Source organism: Phocoena sinus, chromosome 3 (assembly GCF_008692025.1).
Source record: "Phocoena sinus isolate mPhoSin1 chromosome 3, mPhoSin1.pri, whole genome shotgun sequence".
NCBI classification, from domain to species: Eukaryota; Metazoa; Chordata; class Mammalia; order Artiodactyla; family Phocoenidae; genus Phocoena; species Phocoena sinus.
Window position 1 is genome coordinate 94633291 of NC_045765.1, and position 18911 is coordinate 94652201.

Below are 18911 nucleotides of genomic sequence, written 5' to 3' on the forward strand. Positions count from 1 at the left end.
GAAATTAACAAGGAGCTTCAGAGTAAAAGTCACCATGGCAAGGCCAGGTGGGACTCCAGCAATCCCAGTGACTGCCGCTCTTGCTGTTTTATCCTCCCCACCCCCATGTCCCCAGGTGAAGCCTTCAGAAACTAGTTTTTTTGTTTTGTTTTGTTTTTTAATGCTGAGTGATTTTAAGACACGATCTTGAATTCCTCACTGTGCTGTGTCCATATTACTGTGAAATATGACCTCTGTCCAACCACCTGGGAAAGGTAACTCCCAGCCAGCTTCTATGACCTTTAACAGAGATGATATATATACTCCTTTCCTATGTCTATAACCTCCTGCCTCCTGGGCATAAAGGAGCTCTCGCCCACCTTTATGTCTCTCCATCTTTCTTGGGCCTTCTTTTCCTCACCATCCTGGATATGGGCCTTCCACAAAGATAAAACCTCTGTTCTCTGCTCTTTTCCCACTTTACTGTTTCCCTCGGAGAATATGTTCAAGTGCAGAGATTTCTTATTTCCCCTCACCCATCCCACATTTCCTTCTCCTGATCTCTCCTTCCAGGTTTCTTCTGCTGCAGTTCCAACAGGCTGATGGACTGTCTTCATGTGGATGTTCTGCTAACAACACAAGCAATGTCTTCGTCCCCAGATCAGAGCCTTTTGTTTTAACTTCATCTGCTTCAAGCCTTCCTCCATTGCCTGTGATTCGTCCTTTTTAATCTTTTTATCCAGCTTAAAAAATTTTTTTTCCCACAGTCATTAAAACAGTCCAGGTCCTCATTACTCCTCACATCAGCCTTCAAACAAGTTTTGCTGCTTCTCAAGATGTGTCCTTGCAGTCCTCTTGTACGATGCCCTCCAGCAGATTATTTCAGCCACTGCTTGATCATGCCACCCCCTGCTCCATATATCTTTCCATGGTTTCCCCCCGTTTAGACAGAGAGGCAGTTCCCCGTGTGGAGACTGTGCGAGGCCCACTGACAGCCTAAAGTCCACATGACCTCTTTCAAGTCCCGTGTGATGTTTTCGTTTAGATCCTAGTGCAATAAAGGGCCACGCTGGCACACAAGTGTTGTTCTTGAGTGAAGTATAACGAGCTTTGTTCCTATCGTCTTTAGGCCTCCTTCACACACTGGTTTTCATGCCTTGTTGTGCTGTGCATCTCTGTTTGCAACCTGGGTTTGGTTCCACATTCAGTAGCTGCCGTGATTAGATCCTAGTTAGCTCTTGATCCTCAATTTCTTTTCCCTTGTTATATTTTATCATTTCAACCTGGAGGAAAAACTTAATAAAGTAGAAGGAGCAAAACCAAGGAGGTAGCCTATACCTAGGGCCAGAGGCACAGACCTGTATAGAGTCCCTCGGAGTGGCATTTCCTATAGTTAAAGGGGTACAATGGGTGGGATGGGTGGAAACAGGTGACTGGGGAAAAGGGGACAAAAAAGAGGAGGCACCATGGGCCAATTCTTGGAAATCAAATTCTGCAGCGGAGGAGGGGGGAGGGGTGAAGGAGATATAGGAAGCTGGGGGTAGTTCTGTGACACTGTCACAAGCCCCAGCCCAGTTGTGTGTGTCTGTGTGTGCTCAGAACTCTCCCCCACCCATGAGAACAGAAGTGATGGCAGAGAATGAAAAAAGAGGGTCATCAGACTGAGCTACTGAGTCCCAGAAGAGGAAGCTGAGTAGGGTTTAGGTGACTTCATAGTTTACTGTTTAAAACTATCTCTCTCCAAAAGGGGTTTCTAACCTTTTTATTTCCTGCTAAGAGAATAAGCTTTGGGAAGCTTGTTGCTTAGGGAATTCACATATCACTTCACCTGGTCTTCTGATCTGTCTCTTGTTCAGAGACTCTCCTTATTGACTCTATCTAAAAGGAGTAGCACTCCCCCCTCAACCCACCCCTGCCGCCACCCAGTGTCTATCCCCTTAGCCTGCTTTTTTTTTTCTTAGCTTTTATCAATTCCTGAGAGTAAACTATGTATTGATTTATTTGTTTGTTTTATGTCTCCCCATTAGAACATAAGTTCCTTGCAGGCAGGGAGTTTGTCTGCTTTGCTTTCCTCTTTTTTTTTCTTTTCTTATAAATTCATTTATTTATTTTTGGCTGCGTTGGGTCTTTGTTGCTGCGCGTGGGCTTTCTCTAGTTGCAGCGAGTGGGGGCTACTCTTTGTTGCGGTGTGTGAGCTTCTCATTGTGGTGGCTCCTCTTGTTGCGGAGCACAGACTCTAGGCACACAGCCTTCAGTAGTTGTGGCATGCGGGCTCAGTAGTTGTAGCTCAGGGGCTCCAGAGCACAGGCTCAGTAGCTGTGGTGCATGGGCTTAGTTGCTCTGAGGCATGTGGGATCTTCCCGGACCAGGGCTTGAACCTGTGTCCCCTGCATCGGCAGGCAGATTGGCAGCCACTGCACCACCAGGGAAGCCTGCTTTGCTTGCCTCCTAACACCCAGAGCCTAGAGCAGAGGCTGGTATATGAGACCCTCAATAAATATCTGCTGAACAAGTGAATGCATTTTCAATATTTGTTGTTTTTTCTTTTTCTTTAATTTTCAGATTGCCCTTCACTTGCTCCAAGCTTCAGACAAAGCAGGGAACTTTCCACTTCTGGATGAGCCCAGGGTTCCCTTACCTTTACTGAGGCTGCCACTCTGTGTTCCATACATCTCTCTCAGTGTCCCCTGTGTAAACTTCTTATTGCAAGGCAAATGCCTCCTCTAGGAAGCCCCCTTGGAAGTGACACATGCTTCCTTTCCAGTCCTAACTGCAGGCACTTGTTTAGTCAGTTCAATTGGCCCTTACCTTACACTAACATACTTGTTCTTCACATCCTTCCTTAAATTATCGACGCCCAAAGGCTAGGGACAAAACACTACGCCTGGACCTCTCTCTAGCACCTCTCAGAGCGTTGCATACCTCGTAGGCTCTCAACAAACAGATGAGAATGAATGAGAGTGAATTTTCCAAAGACCTGAAACAATTTTCAGAATGTTCAAAGATTTTTTTACTAATTTTAATGGAAATCTTTCTTATGTATATTACAACTATTTCCATCCCGTTAGGGTGCACTCAACAGATTTAAATTGTAGTGACCCAAGTTTTTAATTACAAACTGGACCTAGAATCAAGAGAATTGGACTCAAAGCCATCTTCTGAAAATAAGTCACTTCATTTCCTAATTAGAGACAGTAACACTTTCCTAATTATTACAGAGGATTATTGTCCATCTCAGTATCAATTTGAGATAACATGTGAAAACAGTTTATAAATGTTTTATAAAATGAACTTTAAAAGTTTCAACATGCAACAATTACCTTAACAACAGTAATCAGCGACTATGCTGGGTTGTAATGAAGTGCCGCCCTTGAGGGGAATGAAATCCAGTAAATACCCCCATGTTGCTATATCTTCTTGAATTCTTTGTTTTTTTTTCTTGAATTCTTATGGGTACTATGCAAAGTTTATTGCAGTTCCTCCATTATCCTCAAATTTTTATTTACTTTTTGTTGTTACCTTCAGCCATCCTCAGCTTCCACCCTAGACCTGTTTTCTAGACTGTGGCTTCTAAAGCACTGCGAGCTGAAAAATTAGCAAATGAAGCTAGTTGGACACTATCTCAGGCACTCAGGTGCCTCAAAAATTATTTCCTAGTGCTGCGGGCTGTGCTGCAGGTGGGGAGAGTTCAGGATAAATGAAATGATAAATGGCCTCCTTACAAATGAAATGTTCCTGAATCTCCTCTCTTTCTGCAGTTGAATTTCCTGTCCTGAACACAGGCACAGCTTGGCCTTTGTCCCGGCTCGATGCTATCACTCTGAACACCAGCCAACTTACAGTCTTAAAAACCACTTCCTCTCACTTCTTTTCAAAAGGATCTCTAAAACTCTGTTGAAAGTACTTCACAGAATTATTGCTATGTCTCTGTACAATTTCCAGTAAAATGGAGGCAAAATCTATAATACGGTTTAAAATTTTTTTAATTAAAAGAAAGGTTTCTGATAGTACAAAGACCCAGGGTCTATGCAAAATAGGAGGGGGATGGGGGCTGGAATTCACCTAGTGAATGCATGCTATAGCTTTTAAAAAATTCATTCAGTTTCAGCAGAAAATTAAAAAAGCATAATGTCAGAATTTTAAGTCAAGAACTGACAGAAAGACGGTCTTTCAAAAATTGAGAGCTTTAATAAGCCTTCCACGATATTTACTAAAAATAAAAACAGAAGACTGCAACAATAAAAATCTTACATTGTTGAAGTAGAACACAAATTAAGCAAACCTGACTTTGGATAACTAATGATCTGCAGGTCGGTGAACGCGCGGATGCAAGCCTGAAGGTACTGAGGGCCGACTGTGGTCATCGTACCATGCCATTTCATAGAAGGGACTTGAGCACCCGAGGATTTTGGTGTTTGGGGGGGCTCCTGGAACTAATGCCCCAGGCATGCTGAGGGATAAGTGTACCCACATTTAAAATTTCTATTTAATAGCCAAATGAAAATTTCTGGTGCTTCTGTCATTTTCCAATTAAAGATTACCTAAATAACTGGTGACATTGTCAAACAACATGGTTGCAAAATAAACAAGAGTGATTCTGAGCTTGTCAAATACTTTATTTTGAAAGGAAAAATTTATGCTTCCAACTGCTAAAACCAACTGATTAGTAAATCAGTATTTCTTGGCTTCCTAGAATTTAAAGACTTAAAGGTATATAAGAACTTCCACTCTGGCCAAGATAGGATAGGGACTGGAATTTATCCTGTCACTTGAAACAATGCCCCATCACCCCCAAAATGTATAAAAGTTTGCAAGTCGAAGACTATCGGGCAAGTGAAAGTAGTGATCCCCGAAGAGATGGAAACAAAGGAGGTTAGGGCTGTGACAGGGGCCAGCTGAGTGCCTTGAGAGAGATTCCTCGCAGCTGTGCAGGGGGGAGACCCGAGGCGGAGCCTAGCGGACCTTTTGAGTTGAGGTAGGCGCAGCTGAGTGTGGGTGGGCAAGAAAGTAGCGTTCACAAGACAGAAGACAACGAGAAGGGGTGGGCGGAGAGAAGACAACGAGAAAGGGTGGGCGGAGAGAAGAGAGAGAAAGCGGGAAGAGAGAAAGGACACTTTGGGGCTCTGCTGGAGGCTCCCTTTGAGTATTCAGCTGATCACTGAGCAGCACGTACGTGTGCAGAAAATACCTGAGCCAGAGACTGAACCACTGGAAAAGATTAGTGGTCTTGGCGAACGGCGCGCACACAGACCTCGTGGAAGTAGAAGGACCTGCGTCCGCCGGTCAGCTTGGAGAACCTCAAGATGCCCACAGGTCGAGTACCCAGAGGTGTCTTGCCACAGTAGCGGAGAGCAATTAGCCCTAGATAAAGTACTGCTTCAGTCCCATTGAACAAATCTTAACGCAAGATCCAAAAGGATCAAATTGTTTCCAGGTAACTGTGTCCCAGCACAAAGCTCAAGAATATTAGAGTAATAAAAAAAATCCCCTGCCCAGCTATGTAAAAAAATTATTAGTGGTTTTCTAATAAGTTGGGTTTTTTTTTTTTTTTTAACTCATTGCAGCAAAGGATAATGTACATGGTGGGGAACCGTGCGGCCCCTCAGAAAGTGTTAGGAACTTACGGGATGTGGGAGGGCTGTCGAAGCAGGGCTTTGTTATGGTTTAGATGTTCTCAGGAAGGGGGGTAATTCTATGATTAAGCATCTTAACAAGGAGAGAAGAGCAGACCAAGCCTAAGGCTGTAACTGGTAAAGAAACAGCTGTCACTCATATCAGTCAGGATATGAAGATGTTTTGTCATTTTTGTGGCTATGACTGTGTTTGTGTTTTGCCTGTGTTCAAACATGATTGTGGAGTCAGCTTGTTTTTGTCTTCATCCATCATAGTCTCAAGAGTGGTCTGGCTGATGGTGATGTTCCATGAAATTGTTTATGTTTCACACTTTTTTTTTTTTTTTTTGCAGTACGCGGGCCTCTCACTGTTGTGGCCTCTCCCGTTGCGGAGCACAGGCTCCGGACGCGCAGGCTCAGCGGCCATGGCTCACGGGCCCAGCCGCTCCGCGACATGTGGGATCTTCCCGGACCGGGGCACGAGAACCCGTGTCCCCTGCATCGGCAGGCGGACTCCCAACCACTGCGCCACCACGGAAGCCCCGAAATTGTTTATGTTTGACGGGAAAACACCAAGGCTGCTGTGAGTGCCAGTTCATCTCTCGGATGTCAGGGACTGCTTTTCTCTTTCTCTTTATGCTCAGCAGGACTTGGGCTCAGGTTTTATCTCCCTTGGTTCTGTGAGGCTATCAAAAACTTAGCTCAGCTCCTCGGTTTCTTTTTCCAAACCTGCATACACCCCGGGTGCAAAAAAGCATCCTTAAATACCTCTTGGATTTCTATTCTCCCTTGAGTCTTGGCTTGGTAATTCTTTGTCTTTGATGCTTTAAAGAAGATGTTTTCATATTTTGTCAGTGTTTATTGTGGTCTTGAGTAGAGGGAGGTTGGTCCAGTTACATAGCGAGCCATTACTGCAAGTGGAAACACCCTCCCCGTGCCCTGGCCCCTCCCAATAGACTTCCCTAAGCCTCAGAAAGGGTCTTACTAGAACTTTTGCCGGGTCACCATCCTCATTTACCAAAACTGTTTTAGTCTCGCTAGATGTCAGATCACTATGCAGTAGCTCCACAAAATTAATGGTCAGAAGAGTAAGTAGTTTTCCTCCCACTCACGTCTAGTCTTTCCTATCTCAACACTCACTGCCTCCTTCAGCTCTCTCCCTGAACTATCCAGAGAATCATCTAACCATGTTCTTTATATGCAATTTTAACTACAAACACCCTGCGCCAGGTCCTTCTTCCAGCTGGATTGCTGCTCCTGCAACCTTCTTTTATGGAAATTCTTTTTTTTTAAACATCTTTATTGGAGTATAATTGCTTTACAATGTTGTGTTAGTTTCTGCTGTATAACAAAGTGAATCAGCTATAACTATACATGTATCCCCATATCCCCTCCCACTTGCGTCTTCCTCCCACCCTCCCTATCCTACCCCTCTAGGTGGTCACAAAGCACCTCCCTGTGCGATGGTGGTCACAAAGCAACTCCCTGTGCAATGCAGCTGCTTCCCATTAGCTAGCTATTTTACACTTGGTAGTGTATATATGTCAATGCAACTCTCACTTCGTGCAAGCTTTCCCTTCCCCCTCGCCATATCCTCAGGTCCATTCTCTACGACTGTGCATTTATTCCTGTCCTGCCCCTAGGTTCTTCAGAACCTTTTTTTTTTTTTAAGATTCCATATATATGTGTTAGCACACGGTATTTGTTTTTCTCTTTCTGACTTATTTCACTCTGTATGATAGACTCTAGGTCCATCCACCTCACTACAAATAACTCAGTTTCATTTCCTTTTATGGCTGAGTAATATTCCATTTTATATATGTGCCACATCTTCTTTATCCATTCATCTGATGATGGACATTTAGGTTGCTTCCATGTCCTGGCTATTGTAAATAGAGTTGCAATGAATATTGTGGTACATGATTCTTTTTGAATTACGGTTTTCTCAGGGTTTATGCCCAGTAGTGGGATTGCTGGATCGTACGGTAGTTCTATTTTTAGTTTTTTAAGGAACCTCCATACTGTTCTCCATAGTGGCTGTATCAATTTACATTGCCACCAACAGTGCAAGAGGGTTCCCTTTTCTCCACACCCTCTCCAGCATTTATTGTTTGTAGATTTTTGGATGATGGCCATTCTGAATGGTGTGAGGTGATACCTCATTGTACTTTTTATTTGCATTTCTCTAATGATTAGTGATGTTGAGCATCCTTTCATGTGTTTGTTGGAAATCTGTATATCTTCTTTGGAGTAATGTCTATTTAGGTCTTCTGCCCATTTTTGGATTGGGTTGTTTGTTTCTTTAATATTGAGCTGCAGAAGCTGTTTATATATTTTGGAGATGAATCCTTTGTCCGTTGATTCGTTTGCAAATATTTTCTCCCATTCTGAGGGTTGTCTTTTCATCTTGTTTATGGTTTCCATTGCTGTACAAAAGCTTTGAAGTTTCATTAGGTCCCATTTGTTTATTTTTGTTTTTATTTCCATTTCTCTAGGAGGTGGGTCAAAAAGGACCTTGCTGTGATTTATGTCATAAAGTGTTCTGCCTATGTTTTCCTATAAGAGTTTTATAGTGTCTGGCGTTACATTTAGGTCTTCTATCCATTTTGAGTTTATTTTTGTGTACGGTGTTAGGGAGTGTTCTAATTTCATTATTTTACATGTAGCTATCCAGTTTATCCAGCACCACTTACTGAAGAGGCTGTCTTTTCTCCATTGTATATTCTTGACTCCTTTATCAAAGATAAGGTAACCATATGTGCTTGGGTTTATCTCTGGGCTTTCTATCCTGTTACATTGATCTATATTTCTGTTTTTGTGCCAGTACCATACTGTCTTGATTTCTGTAGATTTGTAATATAGTCTGAAGTCAGGGAGCCTGATTCCTCCAGCTCCGTTTTTCTTTCTCAAGATTGCTTTGGCTTTTCTGGGTCTTTTGTGTTTCTATACAAATTGTGAAGTTGTTTGTTCTAGTTCTGTGAAAAATGCCATTTGTAGTTTGATAGGGATTGCATTGAATCTATAGATTGCTTTGGGTAGTATAGTCATTTTTGCAATGTTCATTCTTCCAATCCAAGAACATGGTATATCTCTCCATCTGTTTGTATCATCTTTAATTTCTTTCATCAGTGTCTTATAGTTTTCTCCATACCGGTTTGCTCTCTCCTTAGGTAGGTTTATTTCTAGGTATTTTATTCTTTTTGTTGCAATGGTAAATGGGAGTGTTTCCTCAATTTCTGTTTCAGATTTTTCATCATTAGTGTATAGGAATGCAAGAGATTTCTGTGCATTAATTTTGTATACTGCTACTTTACCAGATTCATTAGCTCTAGTAGTTTTCTGGTAGCATCTTTAGGATTCTGGATAGTATCATGTCATCTGCAAACAGTGACAGCTTTACTTCTTTTCCGATTTGGATTCTTTTATTTTTCCTTTCTGATTCCTGTGGCTAAAACTTCCAAAACTGTGTTGAATACGAGTGGTAAGAGTGGGCAACCTTGACTTGTTCCTGATCTTAGAGCAAACGGTTTCAGTTTTTCAGCATTGAGAATGATGTTGGCTGTGGGTTTGTCATATATGTCCTTTATTATGTTGAAGTAGGTTCCCTCTATGCCTACTTTCTGGAGAGTTTTTATCATAAATATGTGTTGAATTTTGTCAGAAGCTTTTTCTGCATCTACTGAGATGATCATATGGTTTTTATTGTTCAATTTGTTAATATGGTGTATCACATTGATTGATTTGCGTATATTGAAGAATCCTTGCATTCCTGGGATAAACCCCACTTTATCATGGTGTATGATCCTTTTAAAGTGCTGTTGGTTTCTGTTTGCTGGTATTTTGTTGAGGATTTTTGCATCTATGTTTATCAGTGATATTGGCCTGTAGTTTTCTTTCTTTGTGACATTTTTGTCTGGTTTTGGTATCAGGGTGATGGTGGCCTCATAGTATGAGTTTGGGACTGTTCCTCCCTCTGCGGTATTTTGGAAGAGTTTGAGAAGGATAGGTGTTAGCTCTTCTCTAAATGTTTGATAGAATTTGCCTGTGAAGCCACCTAGTCCTGGGCTTTTGTTTGTTGGGAGATTTTATATCACAGTTTCAATGTCGGTGCTTGTGATTGGTCTGTTTATATTTTCTCTTTCCTCCTGGTTCAATCTCAGAAGGTGTGCTTTCCTAAGAATTTGTCCATTTCTTCCAGGTTGTCCATTTTATTGGCATATAGTCACTTGTAGTAGTCTCTCATCATCCTTTGTATTTCTGCAGTGTCAGTTGTTACTTTTCCTTTTCCGTTTCTAATTCTGTTGATTTGAGTCTTCTCCCTTTTTTTCTTGATGAGTCTGGCTAATGGTTTATCAATTTTGTTTATCTTCTCAAAGAACCACCTTTAAGTTTCATTGACCTTTGCAGTTGTTTCCTCTATTTCTTTTTCATGTATTTTTGAACTGATGTTTATGATTTCTTTCCTTCTGGTAACCTTGGGGTTTTTTTGTTCTTCTTTCTCTAATTGCTTTAACTGTAAGGTTAGGTTGTTTATTTGAGATATTTCTTGTTTCTCGAGGTAAGATTGTATTGCTATAATCTTCCCTCTTAGAACTGCTTTTACTGTATCCCATAAGTTTTGGGTCGTCATGTTTTCATTGTCATTTTTTCTAGGTATTTTTTGATTTCCTCTTTGATTTCTTCACTGATCTCTTGGTTATTTAGTAATGTAATTTTTAGCCTCCATGTGTTTGTAATTTTTACAGCTTTTTTTCCTGTAATAGATATCTAGTTTCATAGTGTTGTGGTCAGAAAAGATACTTGATACGATTTCAATTTTCCTAAGTTTACCAAGGCTTGACTGTGACCCAAGATATGGTCTATCCTAGAGAATGTTCCATGAGCACTTGAGAAGATAGTGTCTTCTGTTGTTTTTGGATGGAATGTCCTATAAATATCAATGAAGTCCATCTTGTTTAATGTATCATTTAAAGCTTGTGTTTCCTTATTTATTTTCATTTTGGATGATCTGTCCATGGGTGAAAGTGGGGTGTTAAAGTCCCCTACTATGATTGTGTTACTGTCGATTTCCCCTTTTATGGCTGTTAGCATTTGCCTTATGTATTGAGGTGCTCCTATGTTGGGTGCATAAATATTTACAATTATTATATCTTCTTCTTGGATTGATCCCTTGATCACTATGTAGTGTCCTTCTTTGTCTCTTGTAATAGTCTTTATTTTAAAGTCTATTTTGTCTCATATGAGCATGGCTACTCCAGCTTTCTTTTGATTTCCATTTGCATGGAATATCTTTTTCCATCCCCTCACTTTCAGTCTGTATGTGTCCCTAAGTCTGAAGTGGGTCTCTTGTAGACAGCATAAATACAGGTCTTGTTTTTGTATCCATTCAGCCAGTCTATGTCTTTTGGTGGGAGCATTTAATCCATTAACATTTAAGGGGATTATTGATATGTGTGTTCCTGTTACCATTTTCTTAATTGTTTTGGGTTTGTTTTTGTAGGTGTTTTCCTTCTCTTGTGTCTCCTGCCTAGGGAAGTTCCCTTAGTAGTTGTTGTAAAGCTGGTTTGGTGGTGCTGAATTCTCTTAACTTTTGCTTGTCTGTAAATGTTTTAATTTCTCTGTTGAATCTGAATGATATCCTTGTTGGTAGAGTAATCTTGGTTGTAGGTTTTTCCTTTTCATCACTTTAAATATGTCTTGCCACTCCCTTCTGGCTTGCAGAATTTCTGCTGAAAGATCAGCTGTTAACCTTATGGGGATTCCCTCATATGTTATTTGTTATTTTTCCCTTGCTGCTTTTAATATTTTTTCTTTGTATTTAATTTTTGATAGTTTGATTAATATGTGTCTTGGCATGTTTCTCTTTGGATTTTTCCTGTATGGGCCTCTCTGCCCTTCCTGGACCTGATTGACTATTTCCTTTCCCATAGTAGGGAAGTTTTCAACTATAATCTCTTCAAATATTTTCTCAGACCCTTTCTTTTTCTCTACCTCTTCTGAGATGCCTGTAATTTGAATGTTGGTGCATTTAATGTTGTCCCAGAACTTTCTGAGACTGTCCTCAATTCTTTTCATTCTTTTTTCTTTATTCTGCTCTGCAGTAGTTATTTCCCCTATTTTATCTTCCAGGTCATTTATCCGCTCTTCTGCCTCAGTTATTTTGCTATTGATTCCTTCTAGAGAATTTTAAATTTCATTTAATGTGTTGTTCATCATCATTTCTTTGCTCTTTAGTTCTTCTAGTTTCTTTTAAATGGTTTCTTTTATTTTCTCCATTCTATTTCCAAGATTTTGGATCGTCTTTACTATCATTACTCTGAATTCTTTTTCAGGTAGACTGCCTCTTTCCTCTTCATTTGTTAGGTCTGGTGGATTTTTACCTTGCTCCTTCACCTGCAGCATATTTTTCTGTCTTCTCATTTTGTTTAACTTACTGTGTTTGGGGGTCTCCTTTTCTCAGGCTTCAGGTTCGTAGTTCACATTGTTTTTGGTTCTGCCCCCAGTGGGTGAGGTTTGTTCAGTGGCTTGTTCAGTAGGCTTCCTGGTGGAGGGGACTGGTGCCTGTGTTCGGGTTGGTGGGGCTGGATCTCGTTTTTCTGGTGGGCAGGGCCGCATCCGGTGCTGTGTTTTGGGGTGTCTGCAACCTTATTATGATTTTAGTTAGCCTCTCTGCTAATAGATGGGTTTGTGTTTCTGTCTTGCTAGTTGTTTGGCATGAGGTGTCCAGCACTGGAGCTTGCTGGTTGTTGGGTGGAGCTGGGTCTTAGCGTTGAGACAAAGATCTCTTGGAGAGCTCTCACCGATTGATATTACGTGGGGCTGGGAGGTCTCTGGTGCACCAATGTCCTGAACTCAGGCCTGATACCAGGTTGGGGCACCAAGACCCTGTGAGCCACACAGCTCAGAAGAAAAGGGAGAAAAAAAGAAAGAATAAAAAGTTTTTTAACTAATACATTTAAAAAATTATTAATAATAATAATAAAAGAAGAGAGCAACCAAACCAATAAACAAATTAAGCAATGATAACAAGCACTAAAAACTAAACTAAGATAAACATAAAAATCAGAAACAAATCAGTTGCAGTCAGCAAACTCAAGTCTACAGTTGCTCCCAAAGTCCACCTCCTCAATTTTGGGATCTTTCAATGTCTGTTCAGGTATTCCACAGATGCAGGGTACATCAAGTTGATTGTGGGGATTTAATCTGCTGCCCCTGAGGCTGCATGGAGAAATTTCCCTTTCTCTCCTTTGTTCTCATAGCTCCTGGGGTTCAGCTTTGTTTTTGGCCCTGCCTCTGTGTGTAGGTTGCCCTCAGGCATCTGTTCCTGCCCAGACGGGACAGGGATAAAGCAATGGCTGATTAAGGGACTCCTGCTCATTCAGGCGGCGGAGAGGGAGGGGTACGCTAGTCATAATTGGAATGTGGGGCGAGCCTGCGGCGGAAGAGGCCGGTGTGTTGTTGCAACAGCCTGAGGCACACCGTGTGTTCTCCCCAGGGAACTTGTCCCTGGATCATGGTACCCTGGCAGTGGCATGCTGCACAGGCTCCCAGGGGCCTGTGGATAGTGACCGGTGCTTGCATACAGGGTTCTTGGTGGCTGCAGCAGCAGTGTTGCTGTTTCATGACCGTTTCTGATGTCTGCACTGATAGCCGCGACTCACACCCATCTCTGGGGCTCGTTTAGGCGGTGCTCTGAATCCCCTCTCCTCGCACGTCCCAAAACAATGGTCTCTTGCCTCTTAGGCAGGTCCAGACATTTTCCCGGAATCCCTACCGGCTAGCTGTGGTGCACGAGCCCCCTTCAGGCTGTGTTCACGCAGCCAACCCCAGTCCTCTCCCTGGGATCTGACCTCCGAGGCCGGAGTCTCAGCTCCCAGTCCCCACCCGTCCCGGTGGGTGAGCAGACAAGCCTCTCAGGCTGGTAAGTGCTGGTCGGCACTGATCCTCTGTGCGGGAATCTCTCCACTTTGCCCTCTGCACCCCTGCTGCATCATTCTCCTTCATGGCTCCAAAGCTTCCCCCACACCCACCCACCCTGTCTCTGCCAGTGAAGGGGCTTCCTAGTGTGTGGAGACTTTTCCTCCTTCACAGCTCCCTCCCAGAGGTGCAGGTCCCATTCCTATTCTTTTGTCTCTGTTTTTTCATTTTCCTTTTGCCCTACCCAAGTATGTGGGGAGTTTCTTGCCTTTTGGGAAGTCTGAGGTCTTTTGCCAGCGTGCAGTAGGTGTTCTGTAGGAGTTGTTCCACATGTAGCTGTATTTGTGGGAAGGAAGGTGATCTCCACATCTTACTCCTCTGCCATCTTGAAGGTCCCTCCTATGGAAATTCTTGATCTACCTGTTACCCTCTAGTTAATTTGTAAGCTATGTAAAAGTGGGAGGGCTCATGTTTATACTTTTGAAATTATGTTAAGTAAGTTAATTCTCAGTTTTATCTAAGAGGAATTAGAGGCTTTCTCTTTCCACGCCTGTACCTTGTTTATACCTCCCTGAAGCCAATAATTGGTATAAAAGTAGTCAGTGTAGAGATTGATGAGTCTATCTTTTGAAATAAAAAATTATCAACTAGAGAAGTCTTGGGTTACAGTGTTAAGGCCATTTATGTACACTTTAATACTTAGCTCTCTGAACTTTATTGAACTTAGCAAAATAGACCTGTCACCTTACTCTCAGAGCAAAGCAGTTTTTGAGTAACCCTAAATTTAAATTCCACATCAATGTCCTTTAGCTAACCAACAAATTCTCTTGAGAGGAGAGCAAAAGCAGTGGTAGCTTCATCTAGTGGTGACAAGTGTAACTGCAGAGAATCATTTTTCATAGTGCTTGCTAACGCCTCATGCAAACATACATACTGTGGTAAATAACACAATCCAAAAAGCAATTAGACACGTTCACCTAATGTACAACCCAGACCTAAGATAATCAGATTTACAGGCTTGGATTTCTGATTTGTGAAGTTGAGGACTAGGGATCAGAACTTATAGAAGTCTACTACTAAATATAATTTGGATACTCGAATAACTATGCTTTGGGAGTATAGTTTTCTTTATATCAGTGGGGACATTAGCAATGAAGGAATTGTACCTCCCTTCAAACCTGTCCTGGCTGGGTGCTTTAATCACATTTTTCAAATAGAAAATTTTTTACAAGATGCAGGTCTTGAGTGATTTTCCTGTGTCTGCAAGAATATTCAGAGACTTCTTCCTTTATTTGGATAAGAATTTCACTCCTTTTGAAGATACAAGGAGGATTGAAGAGGTAACATATCAGTTTAAGGCAAGAGAACCCAGCATTATCTCAGGGACCACACCCTCGTCACACCATTTGTACCTGTTAATTATTGACTAAAAGACCATAGAAAGAGTTCTGGAAAGAGAGAGCACAAAAGGTGAAATACTTAAATAAATCGTTAGCTTTAATCCAGGATTTTTTTCTTCCAGAGGGAAATATACTTTTTGTTTTTAGCTCCACATAGGTTTTTTTGGTATTAAAAATATTTGCTACAGAAAAAAATACTTTTTTCCTCCTTTTTCTCCTTCTTGTGTTAATTAAAAAAAATTTTTTTTTAAATTGTGCAACCAGGTTGATTAAATGGACAAAAGTCAATGGAAGTTGAGAGGGAATACTTTCCTGCCCCTTCTCCCCCCATTGCCTTCAATAATGTTGTGTTCTTTCTCTTCATTTTTTTCACCTCCTGTTTTTCTCTGGATCTTTTCTAGGATCAATGGTAGAGGCAGGTGACTAGAAGGAAAGGGGAAAAATAAGTTTGTTTCTCAGGATACTTCTTACCCAGCTCTCTCTCGGTCCTTGAAGCTCTCCATGTGTGAAATACTTACGTATGTTTTCTCTCATGTGGATTTGTTCTTAATGTTTTTAGTTCTCTGATCAGTTCCCAAATGTCTTTCAAATCACTTGGTTAGATTTCCATGTATCTATCAATAAGATTATCACTGAACACACACATAGTCCTATGAATTGGACCTCTGATAAGAAAATTTTTAAAGTTTTAACCTACACCTAAGTAAGTCACTTTGAAAAGAATAGTATTGTTCCCTTGCTCAATCTATTAAATCTTTCCAGTGTTCTAAGGAAGTTACTACTGAACTTGCATCTTTAAGAGACTCAAATCTAAACAATCAGATATAATACAGTTGACTCAAAAGCAGAATTCCTTTTCAATGCATTGTATCCCTCCAAGGGTTTATATGTCTCTTTTATAATTAATTGACTTAACATTTTGCTTTACAATTATATTTTGTGAAAAATAACCTTAAACCCTGAAGTATGACTTCTGTTTATCATTTGATAGAACATTTCCATGCAATTTGTACCAACTTGATGCATACAAAAAGTAGCAAAGTAACCCGGAAACTTTACCACTATCATCTTTTTTGTACTGAGAAACATGTCATTTTCAATGTACATTCATTTTCCTTGAAGTGCTGAGAACACTGAGTGTTACTTTGAGAGAAGAAGGAAGCACTTGTTTGCTAATCTAAGGGAAAACAAAAAGATGCATGGGTTGACATATTTGGCATAAGTTAAATAATGTTTAGCTTAGTTACCATATTAATAGGGCAATCATATTGCTTTGGAAGGTAACAGTGTCAAATAACCACCAAACCTTACTTAAATACAGGTGAGTGTGGCAACATTATTTATTTAACAGACATTTATTGTGTATACGTTTTGGCAAAGTGCCATATTAGGTACAGCCAGAGAGTGAAACAGTTCTTGTCCCTGTTTGAAGCATCTGTGTATGTGTATGAACGCTTTCACCTTTTAAAAAATCCCAACAATATGTGCACATGATAAGAAATCAAGTAGCAGAAAAGTCACAATGAAAAGCAGCAGAAGCTTTCCCTACTCCTTCCTCCTTCGAGTTACACTTCCCAGCAGCAACCAGTTGTAAGCTTTTCTGTTTTGTTTTCTGATGGTTTTAACCCTAATTCTAAATAGTATTTTGGACCAGTGTATCTTAAAATGGTATCTATTGACTCCCCGGTTTGAAATATGAAGATTTAGTTCATTTCTACTTTCCTCAATTTCCCCTCCTACTCCAAGTTTTTTTACCACTTCTATTTTAGTTCTTCTGTTACCTTTATATCCTTATGCAATACGTGTAAACCTTGTTTTCTGATTCCATCAACTTTAGATAGTATCTTTTTGTGCTTGAATATGTAAAATAATAATGACTGAAATTTATTGGGTATTTACTATGTGTCAGACACTGTTCTAAGCATTTTACATGGATTATCTTATTTACTCCTTATAGCAACTGTATCAGGTATCATTCCTAAATTATGATGAGAAAAGTAAAGGATGACTTGCCCCAGGTCACAAGGGTAGTAAGGTGGCAGAGGGACCAGGCAGGCTGAATCCAGACCCACAAAGCTCCACTGTTTCCCACATGAGGGTATTATCTTCCCACCTTCTCTTCTCCCCACTTCCATTCCCATCTTCTACCAAGCAGATCTTCACTTTTACAGTGTTAAGATAATATTTATAACCTGTCATATAATCATATTTAAATATTCAGCTATTTTCCTTGTAGGGCAGCTCTAAAGGTTGAAAATCAGTAAGTACAATTAAATATTGTGATTATGTAAATACCATTCCCAGCAGAGCCAAGAAGTGTGCCAGTGTTACATTTTCTTCTCAGTCTCTTGAAATATTTGAAGTCCTTCCTTCATTCATTTCTTCATTTCTATGTTGAGGAAACATTTTTGAAAGCTCACTAAGTTTTGGGATTTGGAGAAAGGAGGTAGAGATGAATACAGTAAGAAATACAGTGTTGTCCAGCCCCGTGCCTCTGCCCTTAGGGATTTATGTATAGAATTTATAGTATACTGGGGTCAAAGAAGGCTTTGAGGAGAAGAGGGAATATAAACTGGACCTTAAAGGATGTTGAGAATTTGAAAAGGGGAATGATACAAAATGAGCAAAGTGATAGGAAAAAAAAAAATCCCATCTCTAAGAGATGAGATTGCTAAGTTGCCTTCTTCATATAAGTGTTTTGCACTAGACGAGTGTGTCGATGAAAATTCAATTAACAATCAAGCTAAGAAGAAAAAAAGAAAATTTTATTCAAGCCAAATTGAGGATTATAACTTGGGGACAAACTCTCATAAGCTCTGAGAACGCTTCTACTGGTCAGAAGGTAGAGATGCAGTTTTACACATTTTTGGGACAAAGAATTATGAATTATATTGACAGGTTAACATTATACGTAAAGTTCTTCAGAGATGTTTTGGTCAGGTATGCACATACAGAGTGAGCCTTTAGGTCAATGCGACCCCTGTACAGGATGAAAAAGTAATATTGATCTTAAAAATAACAACTCTGGCATCAGGAAAAAGGGACCATTTTTCTCCAAGGTTGATTATATCTTCCTGCCTTAAGGAGATCTGATTAATATGTAGTGTGGATGCACACAGCGTGTTGAAAAAGGCCCATCACAAATGGGAGCATGTGTGTTTCCATTCTGACTTAGTTTGATTGTCCTGCCGTAGAGAAATTTATGATTTTTCCTCATTATTCCCCCCCTTTGGAGCATAAATCTTTCAATAGAAAGCGTTATGTGACCAAACATTTGGTCCCTTGCTGCCAGGGTGGTTTCTCACCTGCCCTGAATCTATGATGTTCCTCTAAGCTGGGACTTAACAGCCCAGTTTTTTCTTTCTTCTTCTGGGAGTTATACTAGTAGAATGCTTGGCAAGGACTGGATTGTCAATTCTAGGATGTCCAGTAGGACTTATGCCAGTTTTATCCTACATGTGCATTGTGTGTGTCCATTGTCTTAAATAGAACTATAGATATGATCAATAGTTTCAAATCATTTAAGCATTATTATTTTAGTTGGAGCTTTGAACATACATTGAAAAGCACAGGGATTATTACTCTATAACTAATGTAGAACACAATCAATATAGCCAACAACAACAATAATAAAGTCATGAACAGAGATTAAACCCAAAATGCCAGCAATGAATTATTTACCTGAGATTTCATTTAGATTAGGAAGGGGATCCTTCAATACAGAGATTTGATTTTTCATGTGTCATTAGATTTTTCATGTGTCATCTGATATGAAAATGCAACATTCAGTTTGGATTAGAGCATAAATTCCCCCTCGTAAAGCTGCTTTAAAATTAAGAGCCATTCAGTTTTGTGATATTGTTTCCCTCATCATAGAACTTTAGAATTGAGTAAAATTAATCAAATGTAGTAAACAAGCATAGAAGGATATGTTGATGGGGCAACACTTTGTAGATTATGCACTTGATCAATCATCCCAGTCTGCTGTACAATCATTGTACAC

The 18911-nt window shown here is 40.4% G+C and overlaps 1 protein-coding gene across 1 annotated transcript in view; it reads left to right on the forward strand.

Annotated features, from left to right (window-relative positions):
• Positions 1–6053: 6053 nt before the first annotated feature.
• Positions 6054–18911, forward strand: part of ERAP1 (endoplasmic reticulum aminopeptidase 1) — a 129024-nt gene continuing 116166 nt past the window's right edge. Inside the window, exon 1 of the mRNA XM_032626601.1 lies at positions 6054–6174. The gene's annotated coding sequence lies outside the window, so the exon portion shown is untranslated. The remainder of the gene's footprint in view (positions 6175–18911) is intronic.